We start from the raw sequence: 22,835 nt of genomic DNA, 5'->3' as shown, positions 1-22,835 counted from the left end.
GGGCTCCAGAGAGAACCTGCTGCCCCATCTCGCTGTTGCTTAGGAACGTGAAGGTGAGGGTGTTTAGAATCCAGAAAACATTTCAGGTGAGGGACTGTCCCAGCAGATCCTGAAACACTCCCACCCTCCGCCCTGCCTTTCCATCACCGGCAGCCTGCTCTGGTCTCCAGCTGGGACCCATTTCTCCTCCCTGGCTGCAACCCACCTGGCATCACCTGGCCACGCTTCTATTTTGCATTTCAACCTTCTCTGTATCACTCACCTGGTTCTCTGGGTAGATTGTAAATTTGTCCAGTAAAAAGACCATTTCTTAATCACACCACCGGTACCAACACCTACTACTTAATAATGATGCTGCTGATAATAATAATAATAACAGCTTCTATGGATCAGACTATTCAATCACTTATCCAAGTGTTCTTATTTCCAGTTAAGTAACTTTCGAAGGGTTATGTAGAAAAAAGAGAGGAAGCTAGAATTTCCAACCCAGTTTTGCCTGATTTTCTCATTCCCAAGCCGGTGTCCCCAGTCTCTGATTTCCTGCCTCGCACAGGGGCTGGGAGAATGGGCCTTCCACCAGGGAAGTCCCATCTTGCCTTACTAAGAGCCTTCACTGTCCCAACAGAAAGAACACTAACAAGGTCACTCCAGCCCACACGTCTTTCACCGACGGGGGAATGAGAGCCAAACAGGGGAGAGGGAGTCAACCTGGGTGACCTGGCCGGTTGGCGGCACAACAGCCAGCTCCATGCTGTGTCCCCAGCTGCCTCCAGCCCTCGGCCTCGCGCTTTCCCAAAGCGTTTCCGAGGAACAGGAGTGCTCTGCACTGGAAAGCTTCGGCAGGAAGAGGGTGTGGGCAGAATTTACGGCATGCTTCGTGATCACGCTACACAGGACACCAGGGACCCCCAGCTTCCCTAAACCTTTACTTTCCTGAAAAGTTGTGCGTAGATCAAATGCGGACTTTTCCCTTCCAGTAAGTCTGCCTCCGGTGGGTGAGTCAGCCTGGCTCGTGGCTGGGAGTCTGTGCCACGGCTTTGTCTTAGCGCTGGCTGTCGGTCGACAGTGTGAGCACGAACTTCTGGATATGCAAGACCACATGCACACACATACACGGTCCATGTACACACCGCATATAGATACAGATATAGATACAGATATAGATATAGATATAGATATAGATATGTTCATATATAATGCAAAATTGTTTTCTTTCATTGTCGAGTGTGTCCCTGGGTTACTGTGCAGCCCACTCTTGACATGTTATAGATCATTCTTTTCTGTGGGGCTGCCCCATACGTGATAGGCTGGTTAGGCGGACCTCTACCCACAAGACGCCAGTAGCACCCTCTGCCCCACATTGTGACAACCAGAAATGTTTCTAGACATTGCAAAATGTCACCTGGAGGAAAGCGGTCCCCTCTGTTTGAGAACCACTGACTTTGCCTCCTGTGTCCCTTAGTCCTTTGGTGGAGATGGAGCGCTGACCGACGAGCCAGCAGCCTAACCTCCAGCTGGGATTTCTAGCGCGATGACGCTCTGACCTGCGATTCGAAAATATTTTTATGGTTTCCAGGTACTGCATGCTTGCTATGTGTGAGACAGTAGCTATGAGATTTAGCTATTGTGTCCAGGTTACAGATGAGAAAACTAAGGCTTGGTGAGGCATATCTAAATAGCCACGCAACTAACAAGTCACAGGGAAAAAAGTCAAGATCAGGTCTGTGTCCTTCACCTCTGTGTGAGTGTTTCTGAATCCAGGAGCCCAGTTCCTGCTGGGTGTGTGTTGTCATCTCCAGGGATGCTTGGGGCAGAAATAAAACTTAACCACGGCTCTGTGATGTAACATTATTGGTTAGTTATCCCAGAATCACTGAATATCATCAGAGTTGGAAGAGCCCATCAGGTCAATGTGACCTGCTGAGGTATTCATCTGATAATCTCACACCAATGAATGAGTGGCTCCACTAGAGTGAGAACTCTGATGGGAAGCTGATATGACTGAGGAACAAACCTAGCCTGGGGTCAGGAGAAGCTTTCCAAGGGAATGGATGAGGAGTCAGTGGGTAAAGAAAACAGGAAGACCTTACAAGCAGGGAGATTTCTAAGGTGGCAGAAAGGGGCAACTTGACCCAGACAGATTCTGCAGAAGGATATTTCTTAGGGTTGACGAGCAGTCGCTGCAAACAGGGACATAGGGTAGAGGGACTGGAAGTCCTGTAAGGGTGAGGTTGAGGGTAGGAAGAAGTGATTGTCATGAAGTCACAGAACCCCATCCAACCCCATCTCTCATTTTGTAGAGGACGAAACAGACCCAGAGAAGAGACTTGTTCTGGGACATGCAACTAGGGGACTGCAAGAGGTGTGTGACAACTCAGATATCCTGCCCCTGCGTCACTGATAGCTCCAAGAACACGGCACCTCCACCAGGTTCCCCGGCACTGCCTGACCCTCCCTCCTCCTAGAAGGAGTCCTCCAACTCTGGGAGCATTTCACTTTGCCCTAAAGAGTGGTGAAAACGCTGTTCTAATTCACCCTGAACATTGAACCATGCCACAGAAACTGTCACCCAGAAAAAGGGGAGTCCACGCTTGGGTGGTTCTGGTTCAGCCATCAGGAACCCCAAAATAACTCATGATCGTTGAGGCAGACGTTACAAAATGTAGTCAACAGGTCAGGTCAGAGTCACAGATGTGTTTGATTTGGCCACACAATGTTGGCAAATATTTTTTAAATGCATTGCCACCATTTAGAAATCAGATTGCATAGAAAAACTCCAAGTGCTCGCCTGCAGGACAATAGTTACCTGGAGCTGCTGCCTACCCCTCCTCACTTTCCCCAGATTCCTACCCGCCCAGTCTGTTCCACCCGCCCGGTCTGTTCCACGCGCTGCCTATTCTGTTGCCTGGAGCACAGCAGATCTGCAGCATGGCGTGCCTGCCCTGCCCTGCCCTGCCCTGCCCTGCCTTGCCCCAAAACAGTCCTCAACCATCTGCAGACGGTGACCTTGGAATGGCCCCTGGAGTCATCTGTCTGCAAGCCGCTGGCCCACGCCAGTTCCTTCAGCTGTCGCTGCTGCTCTGGTTCCAGCTGCAGTTTCCTCCGACCCGTCACCCACTTTCCGGCCACGCTCCCCTAGGTCCCATGTCCCTCTTAAAGGGATGTATAGTCATCACCCGGACAATGCTCCGGGCAGGGCTGACCCAGGCAGAGAATTTAAAGAAAGTCTTTAGATTAAACATCACTCGTTTTCAGTCTGCCAACCAGACCAGCAAGCACAACGCCAACCGAGTTGAAAGAAGCCCCGTAACAGACAAACTTCTTTCTGTCTTATGACTCCAGCCAAATAGAATAACCTCAGGGGAGAACATCAGATCATTTCCTGAGACTCTACACAGGCAAACCCGGAACAATGTGGGAGGAATGACAAGCATCTTGAAACATTTTTTTCACTTATAAATCTAAGCAGGGAGAAGAGTCCAAAGAAGATACTTATAAAAGCCCTTGTAAAATGCCAATGGTCTACCTGGCTATTTGAAGTTACTACGAGTTCCCTCTGCTCCCAGAATGAACCCAGGTGGACCCTTTTCTTGCCCTCTGAGATCAAAACTGCACAGGTAGAAAGCAAGGAAATGAATGGTGTTCTAAACACAACAGACCCTGGCTAGGAAATCTGCTATGCTGGACTACTGGGAACGCTTCTGTAGGTCACTTAACTCTCTGGGCCTCAGTTTCCTCATTTGCGCAATGAGATTGTTGAGTCAGATTGGAGATTCCACGGATGAGGACTGGGTACCCACACCTTCGGTCATTTTGGGGCAGTGCGTCCCAGCATCTCTCCAGCCACAGGTGCCCGGAACCATTGCTCATTTACTGAATGCTCCCTTTCAAACTGGCTTCCACTCTCATAGCCGTATTTTTTAGCTTAGCCCCCTCCCAGACACACTGACAAGATAACAGACTTGCTGTGGTATGACTTTAGTGCGTATTAAAAGAAGTCCTCAGGAACGAAGATCTAAACCAGTATTTGTCCCCGTGCTACCTAAAATCATCTTGTTTGCACCCACCATGTTGAGGACATCGAGCTTTGGGGTCGCGGAAGCTGTGGAACACCCTTGAATTGTGTTCCCAGCTGTGTGTGGAAGGGGGGAGTTTCTGTGGGGAGAGATTTTATAAATTTGCCGTGATTCTGGAAGTTCTGCCTGTCCCATACAGAAGCTGAGAACGTGGCCTCCAGCTGGATTCCTCAGGACCTGTCATGTCTTTCTCGGGAAGAGACTGGGTGAAAGAATGAACTTTCTAAACAGCCTGCCCGGGGCTCTTTTCTGCAAATTTCCTCCTATTCTCCTTTTTATTCATGTATTTTATATTTTTATAGGATTATTGTTATTTTTTTTTATCTTTATTGTTGAAAGTATTACAAATGTCCCCTATTCTCTTTTAAAAAACAATTTTTAAAAAAATTTTTCAATTACAGTTGACATGAAATATTATTCTGTATTAGTTTCAGGGGTACGGCACAGTGGTTAGACAGACATATACTTGGCAAACTATTCCCCCCAATATTCCCAGTACCCACCTGGCACCATACATAGTTATTACAATATCATTGACTGTATTCCCTATGCTGTGACTTGGCATCCCTGTCACTCCATGCTCCTTTTTAAATGTCTTCTAATTGTCTAAGGAAATACCATGCAGATACTACCAAGAGGGATGGGATAAGGGGGTCTTCTCTTGGACCTGAGCCCAAGAACTCCGCAGGGCACAGCCTAACCCTGCTTCCTCTAAAGCTTGGGCAGGTTACTTTGGAGGTGCTGGAACGGCACCGCCCTGGAAGAAGGGGCGGGGTTTTGCTTAAAGTGACTTCGTAAACACTTGGCAAGAGCCCCCAGCAGCAGAATCACGAGGAGCACGGGGTCAGCAGATCATTCTTTTCAAAGGACTCCTCGGAGGACTTGGAAGGAAGCTCAGCTCTGCACGACTGCCGCAGGGAGAGGGGCAGGAATTTCTACTCTCTGCCTGCAGCTCTGCTTTGCCTACCGGAACCCCCGGTAGTTCTGCACCTGCTCGCTTTGCAGTTTGCTGAATTTCCATGTCTGACTTGAATTGTTAAGTGGCTTTGCTGGTCTGAGCATAAGAAAGACTTAGTAACTCTCTCTTGGGCCTTGGAAAAGATGGTGGCTACGGCTTCAGGCAGACAGAAATATAAACATATCAGACATGTCAGATAGTAGCTTTGATCCTACCCTGTAGTAACTGGACAGGGAGCCTCCCAAAAGGAGGCACAGAATTCTTCATTAAAGATCAACTTACAGGCAATAAATGTTGAATGAATGAATGAATGAATGAATGAATGAATGAATGAAAACTACTGCTCAGGGCAATTATGTGCATCATACACAGGGATGGCAAAGGCAGTCAAGGAAAGTTTCTTGTTAGAGGCGATATTTGAATGAGGCCGTGGGCTCAGGTGTAATTTTAGCAGCACAGTAGGCTGTGCTATGATTTGGTTAAACACCAAGGTTCTGGAGTTGGGTTTGAATTATGATACTCCCATGTGCCTGTGTACCCTCCTGACTGCCTAACCACTCCAAGCCTGAGTGTCCTCACTTACAAAATAGGAATAAGGGTGGTGTGTAAGCATTAAATGGGAAGAACCATGTAGCCACTTAGTGGACAGTCTTGGCGAATCTTCCCGGTGGTCCTCATCAGTACTGCTGTCATCATCAGAGAGGAAAGTGGGGAGGACAGCCCTGGCTGGTGTGGCTTAGCTGGTTGGGCATCGTCCATGCACCACAGGGTTGCTAGTTCGATTCCCAAATGGGGCGCATGCCCTGGCTGGGGGCTCGATCCCCAGTGGGGGACGTGCAGGAGGCAGCCGGTCAATGTTTCCCTCTCACATCAATGTTTCTCTCTCTCTCTTTCCCTCTTCCTTCCTCTCTCTCTGAAAATAAAAAAATATATATTTTTTGCTAGTTCGATTCCCAAATGGGGCACATGCCCTGGCTTGGGGGAGAACATTCTGCAGGGAGAGATTTGAGTGAGTGGGGCATGGAGGAGGCAGCCAGTTCACCTGTGATTTCCACAGCATGACCATCTCATCGGAGCTAATCTGGCTACAACTTGCAATCCTGTCAACAGACTTCCGAGAGGGCTTTGTAGAAGGAAAGCCGACCCCTCGCCCTCCTCAGCAGGCTCTGTTCTGAGGTGCCCGGTGGCAGAGGTCTGCATTTCCCCCTCCGACTGTGGGGTGCCCAGAGCCTCCCGGGCCCAGCCATGAGGAGCTCCCGCACCATAGGCCCTGGCAGCAGAGCCTTCTCGTGGCTGCACTTCCCTTGGATGGAGCTCAACAAGGGGCCAGCAGCGCAGTGTCAGTCGGCATGAAAGGAGTCAGGATGCAGGAGGAGCCATGGAAGGGCCAGAGGCTGAGTTTGAACCTTTGCCCTTGGGCGGGTCCAGTTAGACCTGCACCTCTCTGGAGCAGGCATCCCGGGGGCCATGGATCCTGGAGGGCCCTGTTCTTTCCTCATGTGTCTATTATCACCCCCTGTGACTCGGGACTCAACTGCTCTGTATTCTATTCCTTGCGTTGATATTATATCATAGTGGTGACTCTTGTATCACTTGTAAAGGGACAGCGCCAGCCACTCAGTAAGCGCTAGGGGAGTATTTGCCAAAGGTTGAAAGAATGCATGAATGAGTATGCACAGTGCCTGCATGTAATAAATGTTCCCAAAATAGTGGTCGAATGGTGAAGGTCCACCCCCCCAGCCCCGGCTGGGGAATAGGATGAGAGTCGTGTGGGAGGGGGAGGATTTTGTTCAGGGAAGCCTCCCTGGAAGGTGGCTTTTGAGCTAGATCTTAAAAGATGGAGTGAAATTCCACAAGGAGCTTTCCAGACGGAAGGGACAAGAACTTAGACACGGGAGGCACTGGGGACATTTGAGAAGTTGGGAGCACTTTGGCTTGGCTGGAGAGCTGGACCTATGAAGAGGAATTACAGGAAGCTGGAGAAGTGTCCCTGGTGTGGCAGGGCGTCCCCAAAGCCACATGAAGAAAGGCAGCCTGCCACCACCGCGATGGTCTCTAAGGAGGAGTAAGGTGATCTGACCAATGCTTTAAGGAGAGTCATACCAAAATGCTGGGCAGAGTGGATTTGAGGTGGGAGGGAGACAGAAAGCAACCCTCTGAAGCATGAACAGGGCCCAGTGGTTCATTGGATGTCAATTTAAAATGATGAGCTGGACAGCGGCGCGTCAGAGATGAAGTTTAAGTGCCCACGCGGCTGATGGAAAGAGGGACTGTGCCAGGTGGGTACTGGAAATATCAGGGGCAACATTTTGTAAAGCAGATGATTTAAACACGATACTATACACCTGAAACTAATACAAAATAATATCGAATGTCAACTGAATTCAAAAAGTTTAAAAAAAAAAAAGGGAGTGTGCCACTGCATCGTGGACTGAGAAGCCAGGGGGAGGGGCACAGGGGTGGGCTCGGACAGGGAGATAATGCAGAGTCTGCTCTGGGTCTGTTACTCAGATTCCTCACTGGCCTGAAACTCCTCAGGTAGACGAGGGCTAGAGAAAGTTGGAGAGCCATCTCCAGGAAAAAGTCTCCTCCCACAGAGTCTACTGGGCCTTGGAATCAGCATACTTTATACAGTTAGGTAAATCCACTTCTGCTCCTGCTTCTTTTATGTGTGTGACCTTGGGCAAGTCTCTTACTCCATCTGAGCCTCTATTTTTCCATCTGTAAAATGGGGATGATAATAAATGTACTCCAGCCCTGGCCGGTTTTGCTCAGTGGTTAGAGTGTCGGCCCGCAGACCAGAGAGTCCTGGGTTTGGTTCCCACTAAGGGCATGTACCTCGGTTGCAGTTTGTCCCCGGCCCCAGTTGGGGTCATGTGGGTGGCGGCCAGTCGATGTGTCTCTCTCACATAGATGTTTCTCTCTCTCTCTTCCTCCCTCTCTCCCTCCTGCTCTATCTGAAGATAAATGCAAAAATTTCCCAGGTGAGGATAAACATACATACATAAATAAATAAATAAATAAATAAATAAATAAATAAAATAAATGTACTCCATGGGGCTTTAGTAGAAATGAAATAATATGCACATGGAAAGTCCTTAGCATGCTGTCTACTAGTAGTAGAATACTCTCAACACACAAAAGACTATCAATACTATTGTTTTTTTGAAATTTAAGTCGGAAGTTGCAAACACAAATGCCTACAGAGGCCCAGCTGGAAAGAGAAATGAATCAAGCCAATTCTCCATTGAAAATAAACAGTAGCTATTCACCTTCAGGAGGTTACAATGGAATATTACTCAGCCATAAAAACGAATGAAATCTTAGCATTTGGAACAGCATGGTTGGACCTAGAGGGTTTAGTGCTAAGTGAAATAAGTCACTCAGAGAAAGACAAATTCCATATAATTCACTTACATGTGAAATCCAAAAAACAATACAAATGAGCAAACAAAACAGAAATAGGCTCATAGACACAGCGAACGGGCTGATGGTTGCCAGAGGGCAGAAAGGCTGGGGGGTTAGGTGAAAAAGGTGAGAAGGTATTGAGAAGTATAAATTGGTACTTACAGAATAGTCATAAAGATGTAAAGTACAGCATAGGAAACATAGTCAACAATATTATAAAACTATGTAGGGTGCCGGGTGGGTACTGGAAATATTAGGGGGGAACATTTTATAAAGTATATGATGATTGTCTAACCACTGTGCTGTACACTGAAATCAATACAAAATAATTAGGAATGTAAACTGAATTTGAAAAAGAAGAAAACACAAAATAATGTGGCATCCCACAGTGTATGGACCAGACACAACGTGGGGGAGGGTCGGGAGGTGGTGGGCTGCAGCCTACGTGCTGCTGTTTGTGAAATCGCATTGAAGACAGGTTTCCAGCTTGAAGCAGAGATCCTGGATGCGCCTTTGAAAGACAGAGGTGCCACTTCATCCTCCTGAGATATTGGGGTCTGGCCTCTCCCAGGTGTGAAAAGACAGGCTTACAGGGGATGAGCTGACCCCCCTCCAGCGTTGCACTTCTGATCTCGAGGATCTGATGGTGTGGAGTCGGGCCTGGACGGTGTGGAGATGACCATCAGGAGGGGTCCAGGGCTGCTGAGCAGCCAGGGAGGGCAGGGGAGAGCCATGCAGGAGAGCTGGTGGCTGCTGGAGAAGTCAGGTAGGTGTCTGACCTGACTAGTCAAACCACGTCACCAAGAACTACAGCTAAACTGAACCCAGCCTGAGTCTGAGTCCGAGTCCGTGTGTGCGCGCACCCACTTGCCAGAGCTGAGGAGGCAGAGAGAACAGGCCTAAGTGTAGCTGCTCCATCTGTTTGCTTTTCTTGAGTCTGAGCCTGTATGGATGGACTTTTCTAATCCCTTGTACTCACAGAGAAGGAAACCTCAACTATAGCTCCATTTCCAGAAACCATCCCAGCACCCTCCACCTCCCTGGCAATCCCGGCACCCAGGTCCCTGGGCCCAGAATCTGCAGCCGGGTCTTTGGTTCTAGAACACAGTGTGGAGATGTGGAGACTGCCACAGGCCGGACTGACCATCGAGAGCTTCCAGCAAGCTCAGACCCTCTGCCAAGGGAGAGCTGGCGTCCCAGGGCCTGCATCGCAAAGATGGAGCAGGCACATGCCCGCAGGGACAGAAGAATCACTGCCCTCCCAGCAGATGGAGGGGGCATGCTGGGAAGGCAGAGTCACCTTTCTGCAAGGTGCTTGGTTAGCCCAACATGAAGATCTGGTTCCCTTTGCAGTGCTGGGATATCTGATTTTGATCCATGATCACTTTCTACCTCTGAGCAGATGTACCCTGCAGCTCCTTCACTCATGACATTTTAGAAGAGGAGATTGAGAGATTGGGTGCTAGACTTACTGAAAGTTAACCCTTACCATGAGACCCCAAAGAAGTAAATCCCTTCTTGTCTGCGGACTGAGATCCCGGTCCGTGGTGTCACTTGCCCTGAGCGGCTGTGATGTGGCTCACCGTGTTTGGCACAGCACGCGGCAGCATCACCAACCACACAGGTACACTCAGTGTGCCACGGAATGGACCCAACCCCCATTACACACCCAAATTCCCATGTGCTAGAAAGTCCTGTAGGCAATACAAATGCAGCAAAGCAAATGAACTCTAGAAGGTCTCAGATGGGTCCATGAGGGGCAGAGCAGACAAGAAGCCATGGTTTATAAGCCTTGTCCTGGAGCCAGGCCTAGATTTCAGTCCTGCCTGTACCAATCACTGGCTGTGTGACCCAGCTATAGAAGGGGACAGCATAACACCTGCCGTGGTAGTCACTGTAACAGCACAGCAGGGAAGGCCTTGATGGTGCCCAGACTGGATTTAGATCCCTTCTCTTCCACTGATAAGCAAAGTGACTCTGTAAACTTTAGCTTTCTCATTCGTCAGACAGGGATGATGATTAAACCAAATGCTTGTAAAACACCTTATTGAGGTAGCACAACACTTGGACTATATTATACCCTGGGCTGGGGGAATGGTATGGCCACACATGAAGAAAAATGGAAGAAAACAGTGCCAGGTGTAAACAAAGAGAAAGGGGAAGATTGGATGCCCTGGAGTGTGGGCTGGGTTGGCACCCTGGTGGTGCCCCGCGTCCTGGGCTGCCGTCTCTCCACCCGTACAAGGAGATGTTGCCCTCCACAGTCAGGTTCTGATAGTCTCTGGTTCTACAGCGGATGCTCAGCCGCCAGAGAGCCCCACAGAGGGACCTGGGAGGCAGTGTCCAAGGTCCCAACTCAAATGCCCCAAGGATTAGGCACAAGCGAAGTGAGCCATCTTGAGTTGTTTTCAAGACAGACACAAAGTCGACCTATTAAACAGGAAGGAATATTCTCCAGATCCACCAGAAAGTGTGCTCACTCCCACTTTTCTTGAACCACTGACACAGCCTCAGATTTGAAGAAACTAAAGGGCGAAGGGGCCTTGAAGTGAATGGAGGCACTCAAACAGGATAGAAAGGTGGCGACCGTCAAGGCTCAGTGCTATTAGATTGTCCAGATTTTCAAGAAAAGTTGGAAATCAAATTGTGTGTGTGTGTGTGTGTGTGTGTGTGTGTGTGAAAACTTTTGATCATTAAGATTGGCACAAAATTCAAAATCTTACATTAAAAAAACACACACTCTTCTGAAATCTGCAGATTCAGCTCACAGTTGGCATTTGGCAGTTCCGGGTGTAACCGGTTCCTGAAACATACCAGCAAGGGTTGACGGCTGTAGTCCATCGCTCCCCACCTCCACCCCATCAGAACAGGACCCACCTCCGGTAGGACCCTAGATGAGTAGCTGACCCCTAGCCAGCTCTCCCTGGCCATTGTTTTCAAACTTTAGGATCCATAAAAATCACTTGGGAGAAAAAGTGATTAAAAAAAAAAAACTCAAGGAGTTTGGGTAAGATGCCTCCTTCAGTCACCACCCACAGAAATTCGGATTCAGCAGGTCTGAGGTGGGTCTCGGGACTCTGCCCAGATGAGGCGTCTCTTTGGGAAACAGACAACTGTGGAGGTCCTGGCCCAGCTGAGCCCACCCTGCGCCTGAAGGGACACAGACTTGGGGGGGGGGGGCTAGTCTCCTCTAGGAGCATGGACAGAGATCCGCTCATGCTACTCATTTACCCGGAGTCTATTTTAAGAATGCGTGGAGAAGCAAGGAAGATGTGAAACCACCTGAGTCACAGAGCCAAACCCCATGGAAGGCAGAATACTTTCAGCTGCTGGATTGTTTTTGAGTCTGAGTGACTGGATTCGCTCATCTGTCCATAAGCAGTGGGCACTGTGGCTGCCCCCCCCACCCCCCCACCCCCGCCGATGATGAACGTCTCACTGCCCTCCAAGAGATAAGGTCTGATTGGTGCAGCCAGTCGCCAGCCAAGGCACAGGGCTCCTGCTGGACGGGGCGTCCATCCCTCACAGCTGCAGGCCAGCTCAGACCTGGTAGTCTTTGAGTCAGGCCACTGTTCTGTATTGCATTACCTGCAGCCCAGGTGTCAAGGTCAGGTAACGCTCAGCATGCCAACCTATGTCTCAGGAGCCTCCGAGAGAAAGGCTAGGGGACGACAGACTCCTTGCCTAGCCCACCTGCTCCGATAACGAAGGTGGGGAAAGGAACAAAAATGGCCAAAGGTATAGAGGCTCCACGAGTCAGCAGGGACAAATGTTCTCCCAGGAGCACTCTGCCCTGGCTGTGCCTGCTGCTGCTGCTGGCAAAGAGCAGACTGGCCTGGTGGGTGAGGGCGCAGGCTCTGGCTGTGTGACCTTGGGCCACCTAACCTCTCTGAACTTGAGCTTTCCAGTCTTTTCATCAGAGAGATTCTCATAATGCCTCACCAAAGGACTGTGGGGGTTAAATGAAATCCTGAGTGTAAAGCCATTAGCACAGAGCCTGGTGTAGAGCAAAAAACAATATTTAGTTTAAAAGAAGAAAAAAAAAACCCTACGGAGAGTTTCCCTTTCTCAGAAAACGTCCTCAGAGAAGAACAGAACAACATTGCAAGAGGACACCCAAAGCCTGAGGAAACATGAACTGTTATTGTTATTCTCCAAGGACGGAAAATAGATGTGGGTTGGAGGTGGTCTGCGGTACGCGGGGTCGGAGCACCGGATCAGTGGGACGCTTGGGGTGGGTCCCCGCTCTGCCATGTTGTGACCGATCTGGTGACCAGCCACAGGCAAGGTCCTTCCGATGCCCAGGCCTGACTCTCTCCTTTTCTAAAGTGAGTGGCTTGGGCCTCTCACCTCAGGGGGTATGTCCAACTCTCACTCTTGAATCCGATGAGGATCAAGAACAGCAGAAGAAACAAACACTTCGTTAACTCACCCCAGATTGCAGAATGGCCGTTTAGGGTTTGTTTTTTTAAAAGATCGATTTACCCAAAAAGGTAACTTGAAGCTGAAATAACAGCCAGATGTGCTGGGATAAGAAAGTTTAATCGGGACTCAAGAAGGGTCTTCAAGAGTGTGGAGGACATCACTGGGGGCAGGAGTAAGCTGGGCTCCTGTGTGACCTGTGGGTAGAAGGAGACTGGGCCCATGTCACAGTGACCATTCTGTCTTCTCCAGATGCCTCAGGGCATGTTCTCTTGATGCATTCAGGTCTCTCCTCCTAACCCTAGCCCTGCCACCAAGCCTGCCCTCACCCACCCCGTCTAAATTGCCATTTCTGTCACTCTCTGGGCTCTCCGCCTACACTTTGCGCGCAGCCTGACATCACATTGTATATTTATTATACGCCTCCCCCAGAGGACCGTCAGCGTCACCCAGGCAGGGACTTTGTTTGCTCCTTCCACTGCTGAATCCCCAGCTCTCAAAACAGTACCTGGAATGTAGCCGATTCTCAACAAATATTTGTGGATGGATAAAGAAGAAAGAGAAGGAGAAGGAAGAAGAGGGGAGGAGGAGGAAGAAGTAATCCTACAATATAATGCTGTCTTTTGTCCTGGTGAATAAAACGTGAGGTTAAAGAATTAATTTCTGATCATTAAAATTTAGAACTCAGCCCACTAACCAAAAAGGCACCCGGGGGTCCGGCCAGTGTGGCTCAGTGGTTGAGCGTGGACCCACGCACCAAGAGGTCGCTGGTTCGATTGTCCGTCAGGACCCATGTCCAGGTGTGGGCCCGATCCCCAGTGGGGGGCATGCAGGAGGCGGCCAATCGATGTTCTCTCTCATTAATGTTTCTATCTCTCTCTTCCTCTCCCTCTCAAATCAATACAGAAAAAAACATTTAAAAAAGAAAGCAAAAAAAAAAAAAAGGCACTAGGGGACCAGGCAATCTTCCCCTTAGTTCTGAAAAGCTTTCTCTATGTGGGGCTCGACGTGGAAGGCTGTGGGGCGTGGGCAGCACTGTCCTGAGGCGGGGGACCAGGGGGGATGCTGAGGAGAGCACAGGCCTCCACCTGGAGCCAGCCTGACTCGAGCAGGATCCCCCCCTTATTTTTGGAGGCTGTTTGCTGACCTTGCGTGGGGCTTTGAAGGCTCAGATGGACATTCAGGAACTGTCCTGAAATATTCCCTCTTCCGTATCCAGGAGGCCTGTAACTTTCAGGAACTGTTGATTGTCTAGGGAATATAAACAAAAGAACAAAGGCGAAAATTGAGGCATTGGAAGGAAAGGAATCTCGGAGTGAATGGAACAAAATACCCACTTGGAATTTAAAAGCCAGAGTGGTGTGCAAAAGGAGCACTGTCACAAACCCTGGGGGGGGTGGTCCCCAGAAACCAAAGAAATTCCAGCCCGCTTCTCAGTCCCTGTTCATAAGAAACTCACAGAAGGGGCACGTGTCCCGAGGGCTCGAACTCCTTGCAATGCAGCCTTGGGTGCTGGTGGCACGTTTGCAATGAGAAAGCAGAAGGGAGGTGCCGGGCAGGCTGCTTTTATTTACATAAAAATGGTCTCTTTTCTGGAAGGGCTGCAAGACTGGCATCAGGGCGCCTGGGGCCAGCCTGGCCTTTTTCCTTTTCAGTCTGTGTGGCAAGCTTCTCCCTGACTGCAGGACTCAGCTTCTCTTTTTGTAGAGAGGGATCTGAGCTGGGGCATTTTTGCTGTCTCTTCAAACCCTTGGCAGCTGCCTCAAAGGCTTTAGCTCTTTTCTGGCCTGTTCTCCCCCGCCCGCCACCCCGACCCCTCCACGCTCCCTTTTCTGTTGGCAAATAGACTGCTTACTGCTCGACGTGGAATCGCATGCCCAGGAGGGGACCCACCTTGAGTCTTGGTAACAGACACGGAGGTGAGGGGGGCTCTCACCACTGGCCCGACCAGTGCAAGGACCTCGGTCGCTTCTTCTCGGTGGCACCGGGGACAGTGGGTCCACCCTGCATGTCTGTCTCTCTCTAGAAGCAATGACAACATTGACTATTTGGCCAAGTTCCCCAGAGCATGTGACAGTGGGACACCGCGAGGGGGGGAGCTGCCAGGAAGGGTCCTGAGCCCTTGGCCTTGGGTGAGAAGGTGGAACTCTCTGGGCCTACAAGGGGATCCTTCTGTGTGAAGTAGCGTCAACTTCCTTACCTATGAAATGGAAATAACAACTCTCACCAGCCAACTCGGGGCATTTGTGGGAATCAGATGGGAAAATAGATTCGGAGGAAATCTTTGAATTGCTGCTTTAGACCCTTGGGTCCAAGACTCGCAGGCACTGCCTGACCTCCTGGCGCTCTGGCGTGCAGTTTCTTCATGGTACCCACCCTGTGAGCCCTCCAGCAATAGCAAGCCATTCTGAGCACGGGCTCTGCAATCAGGCTGCCCAGACTTTCACACCGGCTTTCTCCTTACCAGCTGTGTGATCTTTGGCAAGTTAACTCACCTCTCTGATTTCCAGTTTCCTCATCTGAAAGTGAGGATAAAAGAGAACCTACCTCGCCCAGCCGGTGTGGCTCAGTGGATTGAGCATCGTCACATGGACTGAGAGGCCCCGGTTCGATTCCTGGTCAGGGCACAGGCCCAAGTTGTGGGCTCGACCCCCAGTAGGGGGCGTACAGGAAGCAGCCGATGGATGTTTCTATCTCTCTTTGACTCTCTCTCTAAAAAAATTAATAAAACTTATTTTTTTAAAAAAAAAGAAGAAGAAGAAGAACCTATCTTGAGGGTTACTGCAAGAAAATGTATGAAAAGCATCCGACCAGCACCTAAGATATGTTCTGTTGCTCTTCATGTTATTTCTTTCAAGAGCCCCCCAACTTGTTGAAGACAGCCCAGCCATCACTGATAAGACCCGTGTTAAGACTCAACATAACTAATGAAATTGGGGGGGCCTCCTGGAAACAGTCAGCTCTCAAGGTGTGGTCCACAGAGCTTTGAGAAGCCTGGAGATCCTTTCAAGGGATCCACAAAACCAAAACTATTGTCAAGACAATGCTACTTTGTCGTTTTCACTGTGTTGACGGTTACACAATGGGGCAGAAGCAGCAGCAGGCAGAACTGCCGGCGCCTGAGCACGGATGAGGTAGCGGCACCCAACCGTACACTCATCAGATTCTTTACCAGAAAGAAAGAAAAACGCCTGTTTCACTTAACCATTTATTGAAGTCGTACATATTGTCAATTTTTTACATCTTGACCCTTGAGTATTCTTTTTAATGTTCTGTGTGACTAAATCAGGGCAGGCATGAGGTCTTTGTAGACCCCGCAGTAGGAGAGTTGTGGAGGGACACACACCTACAGATGTGTGATTTGCAACATGAACGAGCTGCCTTTGTCATGGAGAAAAAAACACAACGTTGTACTTGAAAGAATAAATGACTAACTGACTAACAAACTATGTTATTCAGATGTGGGCGTTTGGCAGTCATTTTCTCAAAAATGAATGAAGTGAGCTTGTCACCTCAAGAAAAATCACTGCCAATGTTGCCTAAGATAAAATGCAAGCTTTCAAGTGAGTTTTGGAAGACTTATATCCGCCATCATGAGCTTGTCAGCTTCCCAATACTTAGATATTTTTCTAAGATTGATGGTAATGCTAGTGAATGTGATTAGTTTTTTTATATTGTAGAATGAAATGTGTTAATATTGGGAAGATTAGCATGAGTCAGTGAATGAACATTTCTCCAGTAACCACTGCATGATGTTACAAAATCATGACTAGTAAAAGATCCATTTAAAGTGTAAGATAGACCAATAAATTATATGTAATAAAATCTGTTAAAAATTCATTGATATGGTTCCAGATTCCACTTTGCAACTAACCATGCAGAAACTACCACTTGTCCAGTTCAGAAAGAACAGTATTAAAGGAGGAGCCCCATAAGGACCTGCAGAGACCATTGAAATATTTCTTCCTTCCCAACTATGCCTCTGCGAGAGGCCAGACTTTATTTATATACTTCAACAAAGCAGCGCATTGCAACAGATTACATGCAAAATCAGATATGAAAATCAGGTTGTCTTCCAAGCCAGATGTTAAAAAACTATGCAAAGATATAAAACAATGTCATTTTTTCTTGATATTATTTTTTGGTTTAGAAATTTTTTTCATGAATATATGTTATGTTAACATGCAATGAGGTTATTTTTGTTACTTTTCAGTGAATTAATAAGTCAATATTTTAAAAACTTATATTTTTGCCCGGCTGCTGTGGTTCAGTGGACGGAGTGTCCCGGTTCGATTCCCGGTCAGGGCACATGCCCGGGTTGCAGGCTCAGTCCTCAGTAGGGGGCGTGCAGGTAGCAGCCAATCAGTGTTTCTCTGTCACATCGATGTTTCTATCTCTCTCTCCCTTCCTCTCTCTCAAAAAAATTCAATAAAAACGTTTAAAAACTTATATGTTTAAAAACGTATATGTTTGAATTTCTTGTATGGTAAATGTCAGCAGGTGTAATCTGTATAAACAAGACCTAGTGGTAGTGCTCAGTCATTGTTTTAAGAGATCTAAGACCAAACAGTTTTAGAATCACTGCTATAAATCTTTGAGGGAAGAGAGACAGGCAGAGAACAAAGGAGAGTCCAGTGACTCCCTGTGATGAGCAGACAGTGACAGTCCTACTGCGCTCTGCTCATCAGCCCACAGCAGGGCTACTCTGGGAAACCCTGTCCACCTCTGGGCACGCCCTCCAGTAGGGATGCTGACCTACTAAACACCACCCAGAAAGGACAACTGGACTATTAGAGACTCCGCAAACTGTGTTCTGTAGAGCAAGAGAAAACATTAGGTAAATTCACCCTGGAGGAAAGCAAAAATAAAAATAAAAACTAATCTTATGAAATCACAGTAGCTTCTTCAAATCTCTGAAAGGTTGTCAGATAAAATTTAAACCACAGGGAATGTATAAAAATGGTCTCCAATGTGCATTTTGCTCTACCAGAATTTTTTTTTTTCCTGTTTGGTCTCTTCTCATTCCTTCTTTTTTTCCTCTTTCTTTTTCCATTTTTTCTTCATTTTCTTACTCTCTCTTCTTTCCTTCTTTTCATTATTGTCTCCCTTAATTATTCACAGTATATAATAGACGTATTTTTGTTATTTTTTTCTAAAAGTTTTATCTTTCCTTCCTTATTTTTTTCAATTTTTATCAATTTATTTTTGTTACAGATGTTTCTCCGACACCCTCCTCCTCATCTGTTTTTCCTTCCTTAAAAGGTGAGTGAAAAAAGGAGGAGGAAGGGGAGGAAGAGGAGGGTGAGGAGGAGAAGGGGGGAGGAGGAAGGTAAGGGGGAGGAGGACAAAGGGTAGCTGATCAGTAGTCAGTAGAAGGCAAAGAAGCAGAGCTAGCCCATGGAGACATATTCCATGGCTTAAAGGCAAGGAGACAGGTGGAGTGGTAACTGGTGGCGAACCCAGGCTAAATACTTGTTCTTTCCCTTCGTGGTAATCATGATTTGAATGACGAACCAGACCAATTTCTCCTCATATGCCCTGGAATCGGTATGTAATGCAACTACTAGTCAGAAATCATTGAACTTCTAAGTCACTTGATTTCTCTAAGAATAAAATGCCAGAAATAAAGATTACGGAGAATTTCACAATATTTGATTTAGTCTTAACAAGACTACAATAGACCTTTTGATTCCATAGCAATCATAGCAATTATTTTATCATGACCTTATCAATTAACAGTCGCTGATCACTCAGTATGAGCTGTGCGTTGTTTTAAAAACTTGACACATACAACTCATTTAATCCTCACAACCATCCCATAAGTCATGATCCTTATTTTGCAGACGCAGAAACTGAGATGTAGAGAGTTGAAGTAACTTGTCCCCATTCACACAGCAAGGAAGTGTTGGAACTGATTTTTTAGAAGTGTGACCCTCTGACTTGTCCTAGAAGAAGAGGAGAAAAACTAAATCGAATGGGTCAAGAACAGGAAAGGTGAAGTACCTCTGAAGTTACCAGGACACTCCCATTTCAGAGAAGTTCTGGCGTGGAAGGGGAACCAACTGGCCTTTAGGTACTCTCAGTTCCTGTTCCCTAGTGGCTTGGGAGCAGACAGTGGTTTTCCCTGAGCCAAAGGCACTAGGCCCTGCTGACACTAACCACATCATTATGCTCTTTGAAATTCTAGTCGTCTAATGGCTGGAGCATAGAGGTTCACCTGAAGAACCCAAGGGACTACTGAAGAGCAGAAAGCAAAACGTATTTCTTATGAATGGTCCTCCCAATTTGATTCCACATCTGCACACCTTTATACCATTTCCGGAGTGCCGTCATACTTATTGTCTTAGTTACTGTTCACAACAAGCCTAAGGTAGACGAGGAGGCATTGTGACCTCTGGATCTTTGCACATCCTGTTCCCTCTCCTTGGAACATTCTTTCTACTCTCCCCCATCTTATGTTATTGCTTAGTCATCTGGCTTATGATTTCTTATGTTTTGGTCTCCCGAGTGAAAGGAGAGGAAAACAGTGTCTCAAACAAATATCTTTATTTGTTTCTGGACTAGATGAGATGATAATCTATGCCTCTCCTTAAGGGGAATAAACACCCATATCTGTCCATCCTTGGCTGCTTGAGTAAACCAGAAATAGTCAAGGATAAGAAATCCAAGCTACTGAGAACTTTGTGAGCCTTCAGTTAAGATTCAGTTGGGGGTGGATTCATGACGAGTGCTATGGAATAAGAAAGTCATAAAAATTAGACCTTAACATAATTATGGGAGCCGCTGGGGACGTGAATGTCTTAAAGGCATATTTGAAAGATCAGAAAAGGAGTCAGAGTAAATCTGAAAAGTTAAGCATCTGTAGCCACCAAAGTGAGCTCACAAAGTGGTGGTGCATGAAGAGGTCTGTGGGAAGCCATTACCTCTCAGAGGCTACTGCCTCTGGGGGTCCAGAGACAAGGCAGCAGACCTGCAGCTGCGATGAGCTGACACCTGCCAGGTACCTCTGTCTCCACCTCTGACCACAATGACCTTTAGAGATTCACAGTGGCTGCTGCTTTATTTCTGCCTTCCAAACCTTGTACAAGTTCCTCTTTTGCTCAACTCTGGCCTGGAACCATAAAGGGAAGCAGATGTAGTTCCCAACAAAACCAAGATGACACTGCAAAATCCAGCACACACTCTTGAGAAGTAAGAGGCAAACGAAAGTAAGGGTCACTAACCTGGGAAGAGAGGTCACATTAGAGTCACCCTTGACTCCTCTGTATCTCCCACATGCCCAGTCTGTCATCACATTCTCCAGCTTTGATCTCCACGGTGACATACTCATCTATCACCCCTTCTCTATCACCACGGTCATTACCCGAGTTCTGATTCTTCTTACCTTTTTTCTTAAAGACTAAATGTTTTTCAGGACCTCCATTCACCCTGCTCTCTCTGGCCTATGTATCCTTTGCACTTGATACTTCTCCCTAAAATGCTCTTTTTCCTTTATGCTTCCGGTTTCCATTTAAATGTTATTTCCTTCTGGAAGAATTTTTAGAGCCCTCCACAAATCTGAGTTAGGGGCTTCTCTATTCTAGTAGCTACTACATGTTAAGTATTATTTAATAATCTGTCTTTTCCTGCATCATCACCATCTAGTGCCATGTATATAGGAACTCATAATTGTTAGGTAATTGATAGAATGGATGAATAAATGAGTGATTGAATGAATAAATGAGTGAATGAATGAATGAATGAATGAATGAATAAGTGTCTCCATTTCCAGTATATCTTCTATATTCTACATTGAAATTAATCTTTTTGAAAGCCTAAATTTCTTTGGTGGGCTTGTCATTGCCAGTGGAAGAAAACTCAAAAACCTCATCTGGGCATTCAAGAACCTCCACGCCTGATCCCAGCCTCTTTTCCAAACATTTCCCAGCATTCCTCTGCGTGCTTCCCTGCATACAAGCAAACTGAACTGCAGGCTCTTCCCTGAGGAAGAGCCGTTATTTGCGATAATAATCTCAAACAAAAAGCTTTTATTTGTTAACATATGTTATATATTAGGCACCATGATAAACATTTTATATACAATATCTTATTGAATCATCACAATAACAATCACAATAAGAGATGATAACTCATTCCTCATTCTAGACATAAAAACACGAAAGTTCAGAAAGGATAAGTCATCTGCCCAAGGTCATACAGCAAGTAAATGATAAAATCAGTATTTAAGCTCATGTGTTATCTGACTCTATGATCAAGATTATAACCACTCCGCTGTACTGCATCTTTCTGTAAGTGGTTCTCAATAACTGTTTGTTGGTTTAAATGATTATTCGGTGCTTACCAAACTAAATACTTTGAATAGTTTATTATTTGAATTCTCAAAACAGATTTATTAAGGAAGAATTGTTATCTCCAGACTATAGATGACAAAAGTGAGGCCCAAAGAGGTGAAGTACCTTAGCCTATGTCACATAGATCAAAAGAGCGAACCTAAACTTGAACCCTCATCTGTCTGCCTACAGGGCTGGAGGAGCTAATCACTGTCAGAATCACTGGAGCTGGAGCAGCCCCTGGTTACCCTCTTGTCTAAATGCCCTTTTGGGTAAGGGGACAATTCTCAGGGACGCTAAGGGACAGCCCGTGATGATGGTAAACCAGGACTCTTGGCTTTTCATCATAAGACTTGTCTCCTTCCCTGACCAGAAATTGATCCTAGGCCACAGCATGGTAAGGTCCAAGTCCTGCCCACCAGACGACAGGGAGCACACCCAGCCCTCTCCGTCTCTGCTCATTCTGTACCCTCTGCCTGTTAAAAGCCATCTTCACTCCGCTGACCCTCAGGTCATCTGTTTCCTGTTTTCTAAGAATAAAGAGAAGAATGAGTCAGAGAGATACTGTGTCTGCTTTCCAGGAGCTTCACAATAGAGAGTGACAATGTTGACAGGGACACTGCGACCAGTAAACCAAGGTCCACGGAAACAAGCACACAGGACTTTCCATCCCACACGCTGTGGAGCCAGTGAGTCCTGAAGGCGGCATGTTTATCCTGGGTGGATTCTCGGGAAAATCATCACCTTCCTGGAGGAAGTTGAAGAGTCGAAATGCTGCAAGAGAATCTGTCCATCCACCTAGAACCTGGGCAGTGGATGGGGCTAGGGAGCATCATGAAGACATGGAGGTGGGAAAGGCATTTCAGAATGAGGAGACAGTGATTTTTTTTTTCTCATTTATTTAATCACTTATTTTATTTTATTTTTTAACTATACTTAGGATGCATCTAGTGACCCAGGAATTGTGTGAGAGCTTAAAACAGAAGAACTTAACCTGGACTAGTACTGGGAGATTACTTTTAGGCTGAGATCTGAAGTTAGAAGACTGAGGAAGGACAGGGAAAGTATTCCGGTGGGTGTGAACAGCAGGTGCAATAGCCCTGAGGTGAGTAGAACACAGTACATTGGAGGAACCAGAAAGAAGGTCATTGTGCACAGAGAGACCTTATCAGGAAATGAGATGATGGATTGGTTAACAAATACCAAGTCATGGACAACCCTTCAGTTTGTTTTATGGATTTTTATAACTAGGATGTGGCACTTTTAAAATTTGACCCAAAAATTCTTTGATAGTCCTCCCATTGAGAGGAGCTCTAGGTCACTCGCCTGAAATCTAGGTTCTGTGATGCTGTGTCAGGTTCTGGGCTCGGGTCTTAAAAAGTGGCAGTTCCCACTTCCTGTCCTTTGGAACCCAGTCATGACGTTGTAAGGAAGCCCAAGTAGACCGTGCAGAGGCCCACATGGACAGGCCATATGGCCAGGAACTGAAGCCCCGGACCCTTAGCCCCAGATGAGATTGTAGATGGCAGCCAGCACTAAATTGCCAACCAGATGAGTGAGCCGTCTTGGTCAAGCCATCGAAGGGGCAGGGAGAAAAGATGAGCCCACCCTGTTGAGCCCTGCCCAACTTGTATATTCCTG

General features: G+C 47.1%; 1 long non-coding RNA gene across 2 annotated transcripts; it reads left to right on the top strand.

Annotated features, from left to right (window-relative positions):
* Positions 1 to 18,082: 18,082 nt before the first annotated feature.
* LOC118616066 lies at positions 18,083 to 22,353 on the top strand. 2 transcript variants are annotated; one of them, XR_004956524.1, is made up of 5 exons: positions 18,083 to 18,126; positions 18,708 to 18,937; positions 21,387 to 21,591; positions 21,776 to 22,042; positions 22,135 to 22,353. It is a non-coding gene; the product is annotated as an uncharacterized LOC118616066 (long non-coding RNA). The 2 variants fall into 2 exon arrangements; XR_004956523.1 differs by lacking the exons at positions 21,387 to 21,591; positions 21,776 to 22,042 and having other exon boundaries at positions 18,708 to 18,858; positions 22,135 to 22,350.
* Positions 22,354 to 22,835: the final 482 nt, after the last annotated feature.

This window comes from Molossus molossus, unplaced genomic scaffold (assembly GCF_014108415.1).
Source record: "Molossus molossus isolate mMolMol1 unplaced genomic scaffold, mMolMol1.p scaffold_m16_p_4, whole genome shotgun sequence".
Lineage (NCBI taxonomy): Eukaryota > Metazoa > Chordata > Mammalia > Chiroptera > Molossidae > Molossus > Molossus molossus.
The sequence above is the reverse complement of the archived record's forward strand: the minus strand, read 5'-3'. Positions and strand labels throughout refer to the sequence as shown.